Source organism: Aythya ferina, assembly GCF_964211825.1.
Source record: "Aythya ferina genome assembly, chromosome: 5".
In the NCBI taxonomy this organism is placed as follows: domain Eukaryota; kingdom Metazoa; phylum Chordata; class Aves; order Anseriformes; family Anatidae; genus Aythya; species Aythya ferina.
The window spans coordinates 18,464,920-18,477,731 of record NC_140301.1 but is presented as its reverse complement, the minus strand read 5'-3'; the positions used below and the strand labels follow the sequence as shown (position 1 = coordinate 18,477,731).

The 12,812-nt window shown below is 37.3% G+C and overlaps 1 long non-coding RNA gene across 1 annotated transcript in view; it reads left to right on the top strand.

The window, feature by feature from the left end:
- The window catches only part of LOC311437867, a 37,807-nt gene extending 26,357 nt beyond the window's left edge, over positions 1 to 11,450 (top strand). Inside the window, exons 6-11 of the long non-coding RNA XR_014693769.1 lie at positions 1,126 to 1,307; positions 1,376 to 1,495; positions 7,691 to 7,799; positions 8,344 to 9,149; positions 9,275 to 9,420; positions 11,345 to 11,450. This is a non-coding gene — a long non-coding RNA (uncharacterized lncRNA). The remainder of the gene's footprint in view (positions 1 to 1,125; positions 1,308 to 1,375; positions 1,496 to 7,690; positions 7,800 to 8,343; positions 9,150 to 9,274; positions 9,421 to 11,344) is intronic.
- Positions 11,451 to 12,812: the final 1,362 nt, after the last annotated feature.

The window sequence follows — 12,812 nt, the reverse complement described above, 5'->3', positions numbered from 1 at the left end:
TTGACTGGATTTCAGTTTTTATAAACAGTTTAAAATGGGAAAATGCACAGCCTTTTGTTGAGAAATTAGCCTATTGTGTTTTTCTCTTTTTTGTGTTTGTGTGTGAGGACTTTAGAGGGAAGCTAATGTGGTTTGATAATATATATTTTTCATATTGTTTTCAAGATACCACATTTTCATTGGTTAAAAAAAAAGTTTCTGTATGTCATTGGAAAAGCAACATCTATCAGTTTCTGTTTCTAGGGAGAAAGCTAGAGATACCTGGTCACTCAGACCTTGACTAAATAGTGGATCAAAGTGAAATAATTTCCTTGCTGTTTGCTCAGTATTTTGAGGTGTCATGGTTGTTTTATATTCTGTGAATTTTACAGTAGCAAAGATGTCTACTAGAGCCTTTTCAGGGTGCAGAAGAAATCTGCTGGCATGGTTAGATTTTGACAGTGTTGTCTTTATTTTCTTTGTGCATAGTGGTTTACACCCTGGCTGTTAAAATGGGCACCAGCAGGGTTGCCTTCAGCATGCCCAGAGCTGGGAGAGGGATCACGGCTGGGGATTACTTCCAAGTCCACCTGGTTGTCCACTGGTCTAAGTTAGTGCAGCCTTTAGGAGCCCCGCTTTCCTCAGGGCCAGGTAACTCTGAGGCAGGAAGTCTCTTCAGAGTTTACCCTTTGTATGATGTATAAATGCTGTGAACACAGTGGAGGAGTAAATCTGCAGCTCATACTTACCTTTCCATGAGACCTAGCATAGATGTATTCAGTGCTAGGCTTGAGTGAAAACCTGTGATTGTGCTTTGTCTGCTTTTGACATATCTTGGACCTCTGTGTTAATGGGGCTGCAATTTACAACAGTAGCTACTCCAGAATCATCTCTAGATGCTTCACTCTTGAGGTATGTTTTCCTCAAAGAAATCAAGGCAAAAGATATTTCTGTTCAAGAAACAATGGATTTAGAAGCAAGATTTTATAGGTTTCCTGTTTTTGTCACAGTTACGTTCTGTCTCCTTATAAACCTGTGGGTTTTATAATGAAACACACTTGCTCAGGATTGCTGAGTGGTCACTCATTGCCTGGCCAGCATATTTGTATATGGATCTTTTGGTTATGCTGTCTTTTGTTCTTTCAGGGTATAAGCTCCTCAGAGGAAGAATCATAGCTCTGAGTTCATACTACATATAAGAAATTGTGGGGAATACTGGGAAAATCCACCTGCCAACACTGGAAGATAACGGTCAAAACAAAATGTTAGTATTTGGAGATTTGGCTTCTATTCTTCAAATCAGCTGTGACTTTAAGCAACTCATTCAGGTAAAAATATCCTTTAAATATATGCCAATGGAAGGGAATGCCTTTTAATGATTATAGCTTCATTGCAGGATGGTGTTGACACCTGTTGAATACATATAAACATAAAAAGTGATTTAGAAATGATGATGAAATGAGAAGGGATCACAGTGTAGAAGAGGAAATACCACTGTCCTCATTCCATTTAAAAGGTAAAGTGATGTTATGTTTTTATGCTAAACTGCTTAGTATGTAAACATTCCTTTTCAAAGGAAGACCTGGTCTTCTTTTCAAAGAAGACCTGTTTACTGAGACAACATAATTCAACAAAAACAACTAGGTTGGATTTCAAAGAACATTCTCTGAATTATTGCCTGATCTCTAGTGTGCAACTGCTGGAGAAACAGGGAGTTGCTGCCCATGGGAGAATATCCCAGGTTTTGTTCTATGAGGAAATTGGCTGCTTCGATGTGGTTCTGTCCTTCCAGATGCCTGTGAATTCCTCCAGGGAAGCCTGGAGCAGGAGTACTCAAGTATTCTTCACCTCAACTCTTTTAACCAGTCTCCTAATCTCTCCAGGGCCTTTCCATTTCAATTACTTTTTTTTTTTTTTTTTTTTTTTTTACTGGATATGTTTCATCACAATCACTTTGAGGGTTAGAAAATGTTGTATCCACTGGGTCTACCTGTACATATTATATTTGGTAAAGAATCACTTTCATAAGGAAAAATGATTTTGAATTGATGTTGACTGGACATTTCCGTATTTCAGCACCATTTTCTTTTTGGACTTTATGGAAATTTGTTCCCATACTAATCATGTAGTGTTACTTTGTAAGTAAATGTCATATTTGCCTCCCTATATTAGGGATTCTAATGCAGGAGAACACAGTTGATGGGAACTTGCTTTTTCAGGTTATTTTTCAACTCCCAATATGCAGTAGAGTAGTATTAGAAACCTTGAACCTAACTGAAAATGAGGGAACTAATAAGCTGCTGTGTGGCTCATATCCATAGCTTGTAAGCTGAACTTCAGAGGAATGGCCTGTTTTTCTGGGTTTCTGAGAGGATTTGAGTATTTGGAGTATGTTTGTCCAAACAATAATAATAATAATAAAAAAATAGGGCGTGATGGAGGGGAGAGAACGGTGCTCTGGAAATGCAAGATAAGGAAAATATTTTGCCTAGGAAAACATCATGTATGCAGAAAGTATAATACCAGGTACTGTGAGAAACTTAGTACTGACATTTCTGGCCTTTCTCACAGTTTGTTATAAGGACCATTCCCTATCATTTCCATTTGGAAGCATGACTTCACACTTGCAACTGCACAAGAGCAAATGGAGCAGAAGAGCCTAATTAAAGTTACAGGGACTTCTTTATGACAGAGCAAATGTTGGTTTAATGATACAGTTACAAGTCACGAAGAAATCAGAGCAGACGACCCAAGTTTTATACATTTTTGGCAAAGTAAGTGGGAAACTATGTGCTAAAGTGAGATCAACAGATGGGATGGAGGAAGAGGGGTACAGGAGGGGAGGAAAGCTACACACCCATATACAAAACCAAAAAAAGCCCCCCAAGCCCTAATCAAACAAACAAAAAGATACACAAAACAAAGAGATAAACCTTGCAAGAAACAGATTTTTTAAACAAAGTTTGCCAAGTAAGCAATTTTTTTTTTTTTTGGAGGGCAGATGCAAAGTGTCTTTCAGTTCATTTTGGATAGAAATAAGTGAACACATGCTGTGCTTTAATAAATCTTAGTGTATCCACAATGGGCAATCTCAGACCTGTGTTGGAGTTTGGTAATAGTTACCAAGCCTTTTTGCATTCTTTCCTCTCTTTGTCTGCGTTAGGAAAATAAATAAATAAACCAGTGATATGCAGAACTTCAATTCTGCCTTCTTATGCAAGGACACAAACAAGGCAGGTAGATGGCACTCATAGCATCTAGACAGTATCTAGTATTTTCAAATCTGCTATTAAGACTGTGGGAGTCAGAACTTGACAGTTCAAAATTCTGCTATAACTGACTTTGGGCAAAATTTTTTAAGTTAACACTTTCAAAATTCACTGTCCAGAGTGAAATCTTATGTTATCCTCTTAATTTTTGTTCAGTTCATTCTCAGAAGTCCAGCTCTTAAATTTCCTTCTTAAATTCCTTTTTCAGCTGCTAAGTAATCCAGTTTTCATAAAAGCTAAGACACTGATGTAACCTTTCTGAATCTTGGTTTTCCCTTTTATGAAAAAGGATAATTCAGTCACCCTTTATTTCACTTTTTCTGTATTTGGTCATTATTTTCTTTGCTTTGAAAAAGCATAGTGATGTTTCATATTAAGTTTGCATAACCATGTAGTCCTGTCTCTGGCTTTGCTATCATCTCTTATGCTCCCAGCATTGTGCTGTCTACTGCTTATTTAGATGATTTTTTAAGACAGAGATCAGGAGTGAAATCTCATCTCTGTCAAACCCAGTGGAAACAATTCCAGTCTTTAAAAGAATCAGGATTTTATCTCAAATCTTGTTATTTGCCTAGAACACTTGGATAACTCATAATAATAATTGTTAACATGTATCATGCTCTGATCCCTGCCAAGCATTCTGGATAAAGACTTAATACATTTGGTAAATCTGGAGTTTGCTTAGTATCAGGCCATTACAACTATATCTAACAAGGACAGAGTGCTCAGGGGAATATTATCCTGACTGCAGATGTGTTGACATTGGTGAGCCTTATGACACATCACATGCTTATACAAAGCCCTGAAGTTTAGTCATATATACACTTGGCAAATTCTTGCCAGTCTATTTTTTTGGGCTGCCATAACTTTTTTGGAGAAGAGTTTTAGCATACAGAAGAGGTTTAATGTATAAATTTCACTCTGCTTCCAACAGTTGGATTCTGTACAAATCCTGTAATATATGAATCAAAGCTATCGAGAGCACAGACAGTGCAAACAGGGAATGTCTGACACATGAATCTTCCAAGTGCACTACTGTACTTACCAGAAAAGGCTTGCAAAATTCTTGCTATTGTACATGTACTTTGTAGCTTACTGAAGCTGACCTTGCAGGTAACTCCAAAAACTAGACAAGTTGCCTTGGTTGAAGGGAGGTTTTTCTTCTGAGCTACATGTATGGTTGTGGCTTAGCTTTTTCTTAATGCTATTTTTGTATGAGATCATAGTTTGTTCAAATACCTGTGAAAAATATTCAGACACCTCTTCTTTTGGAGCAGCTTAGAACAACCCTATTGATGCCAATGGTCACACTTGCTGGATGTGAATGCTTTGGTCTAGATGTAGACGTATAAAAAGCATCTGCTATTCCATGCACTGTGGCACAGACAGGATACACTCCCAAATGGAACATATTTTTTCCACGCCCACAATCCTTTGAAAGCTCTGAAATTCATGTCTGGGGAAACTATTTGGTTAATATGCACTGTAAAGTTACCAGTGTGAACTTGTGTCATGGAAAGACTGATCTTGCACAGGTAACTGAACAGCCTTCATTTTGTTACTGTGAATTAAATTGTTCTTGAACCTTTGTTTCCACATGGTATACACAGCACCTAATCATGTATGGGATGTCAGGTTTAAAATAAAGTGTTTCCTTGAATCAGGATAACATTAAGACCTTTATGAGAACTGAGAGGAAAAATTGCTTCTTGGTTTCTCCCTATTTTGAAGCTGACACAGTGCGCCTATGATTTGTGGGTCTCTGACTGTGAAGTAATCACGCAAATGATGGTTGTGACAGAGGAAGAGTGAGGGTAAGAATAATCTGAAGGCAGTTTGAGGACTAAAAAAGTTAAATATAATTTTAGGGTCCTGAATTCTTTCCGTTCCTTTTTAGTTTGGAAAGGGGAATAATAATGAATTATGTTTTGCAGGATGAAAAATACCTCTAGTAGAGTCTTGGGTACCTACATTAGACCTTGCGTTTCCAAGCTGGCCTTTGCCCTTCATAAATTTCCTATTGCAGTTGGTCACAAACAAGTTAGTTACTAATGTCTAGGCCAAAAATAGATTAATTGACTAGGACTTAAAATATTATTGTGTACTTTATATAATAGATTGAGTGAAAATGAAATACTTCCATCTCTGGCCGCGATCTATTTGTGTTAAATAAAAAAACAATTGTATCTACCTATCTGGGCTACTTATAACTTATAATCAATTTTCTATGTCTGGGCATTAACTGTTAAATGCAGGTAACTTCTTGTTTTGTTTTCATTGAAAGCATTAGTTTTTAGGCTATACTTTAGATATACTGACATAGAGGTCATGTTGGCAACTGGTAGAGTTAAATGCAAATTTGATTTGCAAATAGGAGCAGGCACAGTCTGTTTATCATAGCATTTGTTCAATATGGCACATGATCAAAATAATGATAAAGCATAAATCATGTATTTCACCAAATATGCTGAACAAACAAGGATTAAATGTGACTTTGAACTCTTCCCCACGTGTTATACTGAACCTCTTGCTTTCACTTCAAGACACCTCAAACACATGCCTATCAGTTTTCTCTCTGGAATGTGGTAGAAATACTCTACAGAAACCACTCACAAAGGTAGCTGTTGCATCAGTAGGGCGCTGTGCCTGAGCAAATTTACCAAAGGGGGCTACTTGTGAACTACTGACTCACTTAGAGCTCCTCCAGATGGTTGCACTGAACTCTGCGGTGAGCTAGGCATCATCTACATTCTTCCTTCTGCTCCACTGTGTGCACTTGCCTAGGGTTTTGTCTGAACTGGTCTTGTTTTTTTTCCACATCATACTGTTCTTCCTTATCTGTTTCTTTGCTGTCCCTTGCTTGGGTCCTGGTTCTTTGTACATATATTTCCTGGAAATACATTTTCAGATCATAAAAATTCTTCTATATGCCTCTCACTTTGTATTTGTGTGTGTGCATGTGTGTATGCATGTGTAAAATTCTGGATACCTTTGTGTGATATACAAAGTTTGCTAGGATGAAATTAAGGTCTTATATATGTGATACGCTATTCACGATGCTCCAAACGTTCCAGTTCAATTCTCCAGCTTGTTACTGTGTTCTGTTTTATTACAGGGCATATTTTGAGAACAGCTCTTTGAGAACCGCTTGTTCCAAGAACTTTAAGACTTTTAAAATAAAGAAATAGAATAAAAAGAACTTTTATTCTTCTGTCACTCTACCTGCCAAGCTAGTTGGTCTTTTACTATCTTTTACTATTACAAGCTATTACTGGTCTTGAAATGCATATCTTTTTTTTTTTTTTTTTTTTTTTTTTTTTTTTTTTTTTTTGATATACCCCTCTTTACAATGATGTGGAAGGCAGTGGATAGAGATTTGTCAGAGGAGGAAAGGAATTTAATCTCTTTCAGCTGTGAATTTAGAAACTGTGGTTCTTCAAGATATGTGGGCCTAGCAAGTGAAATGTTCAATTAAGCCTGGATTAGTATGTATTAACTCACTTCATACAGAAAAGATGGTAAAACACTCTAATGAAGTCATATTGACAAAGATCATGCAATCCTATGTGTGAATTTCACCGTCGTGCATGTAGAAAGCATATGTATTGTGTGAAAGTAATTGTGGGTACGTTGTGTGTTGATGTGAATACTTTGATAAATATTTTGACTCTTGAAAGTGAAGGCACTTAAATATACAGTTACTACTGACTGAGTCAAATACCTACTTCTCTTAGTAACAGTAAGAAAAAATAGAAACTAATGTATAAAATCTGAGAATGTGGGGGAAGTCAAAGCAGAGTAATTCTTCTTGAGAGGAAGCATTGAGGAGGGGAGATATGGATAGATAGGGAATGTGCAAAGTGATGATAAGAAAACATACAATATACACCTTAAGCTGTTGTTGTATCAAAAGAACTTTGCTTTCTTAGGCTCTGGAAGAAAAATTACTGAATAAAATAAATTGGTCTGTGGCCTCTTGAACCTACTAGAAACAAGCTTTGCTGTCAAGTGCAACACTAACTTCAGAGTTCTTAGCTGAACAGTATTGTCACCCTCCCTCTTCTTTTTCTTCTTCCTTTTTTTTTTTTTTTTTTCTCCCTGTTCTCTTGGGAAGCTATTTTGTCTATATTGATTCATATCCATAAGGAGCAAATGGATGCAGAGTGTTGCCAGGGATTGGGATACTTCTGATAGCTATGATGAGGCTAGCAGCATTACAGAAAGTCAACCAAGGCTCTGGGCAGCCAACCTGGTTTGGGGCAGGCAAAATTCTGGTCCATTTCTGGACTGGTGTCTGGTAACATTCATCCCATGATGGCGTAAGTCATATCTAATGTATCAGTTCTGGGCGTATATACCCATTTGCCATTTTGCATGCTAGTCTCTGCAGAGGTCTGGGCCTAATGAATGCCGAGGGAAATGTTCTTAATGCTGCTTTTCAGGTATCACTTCTTTAGAGAAGACAACCAATTTTGCTGTTTACTTTGTTGCCATGTCTCAGAACTTCCTTCTCCTCCTGACTGTGATCCTTACTGTGACCTGCAAATTGAGGTAATTGCAAATTCTCTACTGTCAGCGAAGAACAATAGCACTCTTTGATTTACATTTGTCCACATCTGAGCCTGGCACAACCAGACACAACATCAGAGATTGATATTAAAAGCACTCGGCGTATGACAGTGCCGCATATAAGTTGTGGTTTTATTTACATGCTAATGTTAGTTATTTCTGGGAACACTCATATGTTTTGCCAGGTATTCTGGTACCTGGTAGCTAGCTATTCTGTCTTTTCACCAATTGTTAGCAGACTTCTGCCAAGTTGTTTCTCTTTTGTTATGAAAGAGATAAAAATAAAATGGGTTGGACCTTCATCAAGAAATGATTTTAGATACAGCTTGGCAACAGAAGTGACCCTCAGCAACATTTTCCATTGTACAGTCACTTTTTTTTTTTTTTTTTCTCTTAACTGGGCAGTATGATAAATTGCTAATTTCAGGTCAGACAGCTTAAAGTGCAGAACAAAAACAATGACACCATGGAAAATAAAAAAGGTTGTCCAGCATATTGAGTTTAAATTTAAATCTGTCTCTCTCAGGAAGCAGACTTTAACAACAAAGATGGAAACACCTCAGAGGAATATGTCTGAAGCCTAATGAGCAGGAATATCTTTCAAATTCACGAAGAAAAGCAGGATCCTTTCTTCTGAAAAATGGATGAACAAAAACTTAATCTCTCCCCTTTTATATAGCAATAATTCTGCTGTGTCTGATTAAGAAGTTTTTTGTTTCTTTCTAGTTCACCAAGTGTCTACTTTCTGTTTTTAAGAGGTTAACATGACAGCAGTAAAATCAACTGCCTCTTTATATGTATCTTGGTCTGACCAAATAAAAAATGTTAGGAGTGGTCTCAGAATGGTAGGTCTATTTCTTGTCAATACAAGTCTGTAACAATATTATGAAATATTTCCTAAATGCTTATTTGGCATTTACCAGCATTTGTAGAAGTTAGGTGCTTAGATCTTATTGAATATAATGAGAGTTAGGAATTTCTTGATAATGTCAGATGTCCAAATACGCAAATAACTGCTAGTTTTTAACCCACTTAAACTGATGAGAGCTAAGTATCCAGTACTGCAAAATCTTTTAAACATGATTCTGGGCTCTTCAGTCTTTCTTGAAACTGAGATTGGACTGTTTTAATCATGAACATGGTTTAGAAAAGTTTGTCTTGATTGTTGGTGTATCTTGTTCCTGAGGGAGATACCATTACTATTTCAAATATCTCATTGTCATGTTAGCATTTGACACATGAATGCTATTAATCTGTGTTCAGTATATCTATCCTTGATGATTTTACTCTGAATATGAGAAGATGCTGTCATAACTGTAGATGTTTCAAAAGGTAGGAAAATAATGTAAACTTGTAAATAATTAGGAATTTACTGGGTCAAAATTTAGTTACTGCAACCTCTCATATCAAGCCAGCTTCTTTATGCTTTTTATTGCACTTCTCTGAATAATTTCCAGCATGCCAAGATTTTATTGGTGATGAAATATATGAAAAGCGAATACAAAATTCCAAATGTTACTGCATTACAGTCCTGTGGTGGGAGACTGTTAAATCCCTGCACTGTGTGTGATAAAATGCCTGCTTCCTGCTTCTTCCCGCCTGGGTAAGTATCGAAAAGTCTTTGTCCTTTTTTCTGCACTTCATCACATGGCAAACTTGTGTCTAATTTACTTTTCACTACCATATTGAGATTTTCTAGGTTTTTGGTTCTAATTGAATAACAAAGTTTTAGACAATTTCCTGGAGTTACAAGCTAGAGTGACCATCTGTGGGCATAAGAGTCATTAAGTTTCCATGTCATTTCCACCCATTGTCTTCCTTTTAGACTATCCATAAGGATTCCAGTTAGCAACCAAACGTAATGATGGGTTGGTTTTTTGTGTCATGGGGAACACCTGTCTGTTGGGAAGAAAACTGAAGCTTCCAACTTTTTTAAAGTAGCTCAGTGAAGAACTGTCAGTTGGGAGCAACGTTTGCTCACTAGCAATCTGGTTTGGCCATGTCAAATCCATGACCCAAAACTGAAAGATGTGGTTGCCTGATCAGCCTGTTTGTTCAGGGCTAAAATATAATTAAGTTTAGGCTAAAACATAACTTTCTTTATCAGGTCATAAAATAGCACTTGAATAGCTTTATGTATGCTTGGCTATACTTATAATGCTCTTTCTACAAAATTCTCTTCTCCAATTAACTTAGTTTTTTTACTGAGTGTATAGATCTGGTGTGGAGTTAGGGGGTGTCCCAAGCACAATAAGGACCAAAATGAATATACAGAGAGGTCCCACCTTCTGGTTTATTATCTGAATTTAAAATTAAGTGACAAACTCAAAGTGTGAGAGAAACATATTTTATATATGTTTTCACATTTGGGTATCCTATTAAAAACTGATCTGTTTTCCTGCCTATGGTTCAGACGTTGCATTTAGTCCCTGTATTGCTCATTTCTTTCCTCAGGAGTTGGTACGTCAGTAGTGAATTTCAGTTTTATTAACGAATTCTTCTTACCTATCAATCCTTCTGCATTTTTAAACTCAGTTCTGATTTGTTTATTTATTTATTTTTACTTCTGTCCTAAAATGTTGTGTCCTGTGTTTACAGAAGCTGTAGTCTACCACAGTGACAGCTGCATTTCAGGAGTGGGATTTCCTGTTCTTTCTGGTGTATAATTTCCAAAGCTGTCTTAAAACAAGGGAAATACAATTGGCATTTTTCCTACAGCACCCACATGATTACAAGTGCTATGTGGAAATGATACAAAGTCTGTTTCCCTGCCCAAAGGACTTCTCAATCATTTTTAAGAGTAGTTTAGCAAGTGGAATCAGAAAATAGTATGGAACACATGCAGAGGAAGCATTCTGCAGCAATTATTTTCTTTGACTGATCAGATCAGATGCACACACAGCTGCAAAAGAAAGATTTTCTTGTAGCAATAATTATTGCTAATAAATGACTCTTATGAATATGATGGGGATGGCTAGTGATTGAAGTAAGAAAAAGATAATGGAACAATAGAAAGGAATAGAAAGAAAAGGTAGCCCCTTTTAGGTGTATGACTAAATGAACATTTCACATTCTGGGACTTTGAGCAAGTTAGGCCTGTACTGAAGATGAGTTTTGCTGAGTGGCTTCTGTAATTTCATACCAAGTCCTTTGAAATCTTTTCTGGCTGAGATTGGAAGAAATCAAGCTTAGAAATGAATATGAAAAACCATGATTTGATTCAGCTTTTTTGCTTTTGGAACCAAAAACAATTGCCCATGTTTTAGTATTTTTCTCCATTGTTCTAGCTGTAATTTGTGCAGTTGGGCTCTGGACTGACAGATTTACTGCAACACACAGAATTTGACCGTTAATAGCACCAAAAGAAAATGGGCAGTGGAAGGTTTGCAAATTTCCCAGTGTCTTTAGCCTTCTGTTGTTACAAGGCATCGAGTACCTTTCTATTTTTTTTTTTTTTTTTTTTTTTTTTTTTTAATCATGCAGGTTTTCTTTTGGCAAACAGGTTTGCATTTCCTTCTCTTTTGCAGAATTTGTGGCCACATAAGTTATAAGCTATAAAAAGGCAAGAGCAGGAAATCTTGTCCTTGACATACCCGGTGGAATAAATAATCAAAAAACAACAAAAAAAAAAAAGGTGAGCCATTTCCCATTACTTTGTTCTGTTGGTAATTGCTGTAGGAGATTGCCAGAAGGAGCAGTCTCTGTCTTCAGGTCAGGATGGTAAACTGTGGTGTCTGACCATACTAAAGAAAGCACAATTTTTATTTTCTGCTAAATGAGGTAGAGCCATTATTACTTTTGACAGCTAACCTTGTGAGCAGGGTTAACTGCAGAAGAGTATGCAAGGTCTGTGTTGAACAGGGGTGAGAACAGTAACAGAGACAGAGCGGCAGGATGAAGAGCAGGCGACTGTGTTGGAAAGAGGCTCTGTAGCTTGCATAGCTGATTCACAAGATAGAGATTCATGATTTAAAGGTCTGGACTAGTATTCTAACGTTGTATCACTGTGAATGGTAAGAAGGTGACAGAATCATTTCCAAAGGATCAGTATTACCTAAAATATAACAACATATGGATACGTTAGACGTGTATTGTTGGATAATGGGAATCATTCCTTAGAAACACTTACCTCCCCTGATTGCCTATACAGACAGTCTAGATGGTAGGTCTTTTGGGCTAATACGTGGTTAAAGCTTGGTCAGGCACATTTCATCTTCCCCCCTTTTTCCTACTCTGCAAAACATGGCAAACTGATATTTAGCCATGAAGAAAATGCTTTGTTAATTGCACAAGGCAATACCTTGCTCTGTCGTTACAATTTTCGGTGTAGCATAGCAGGACTTCACATCTTAGGCAAGTACAGGATTGCTTTCTGCTCACTGCCTTACAAACAGAGCAAAAAGATGGTTCCTGCCCTTCCAGCCTAAATATGAGAGACAACAGATGGAGGCAGCCTGGCCAGTACAGAAGTAGAATCCCCACAAGGGGAAAACTTGGGCAACTAGAGTCACAAGAGCGACTGCACAGCACAGGGTCACAAACTCGTGCCATAAATGCCAGCTCTGCAAACTCTGTCCAGCTTGAGGGGCAGGGAAAGGAACCAAATATGTCTCTTTCTGCTTTCAGCTTAGCTGGAACATTGACAGACCTCAGGGACAACAGGATCACGCCACATACACCAGGAAAGCATAAAGCAAAAAGAGTTTACCTTAATGCCTGGATAATAATATTAGTAAACTATGGTAGGTTAAAGCAAAAGGGACTGGGGAGAGAAGATAACAATCTTCTCTTCTGTCTGGTTTATACAAGCAGAACTTCCTTCTGTGCTTTCCCATTTTCTTGGCTACTGAACTCAATTAATTCTCTTTGTTTCGGTCGTCTTTAATCGCTGCTAACAAGGAAATTGCTCTGTATTCTTCCATTGCTTACGCTGCACATAAGCTCAGGATACAGAGTATACAGCTAATATATTCTATGTTTAATTAGCCCTGTGGT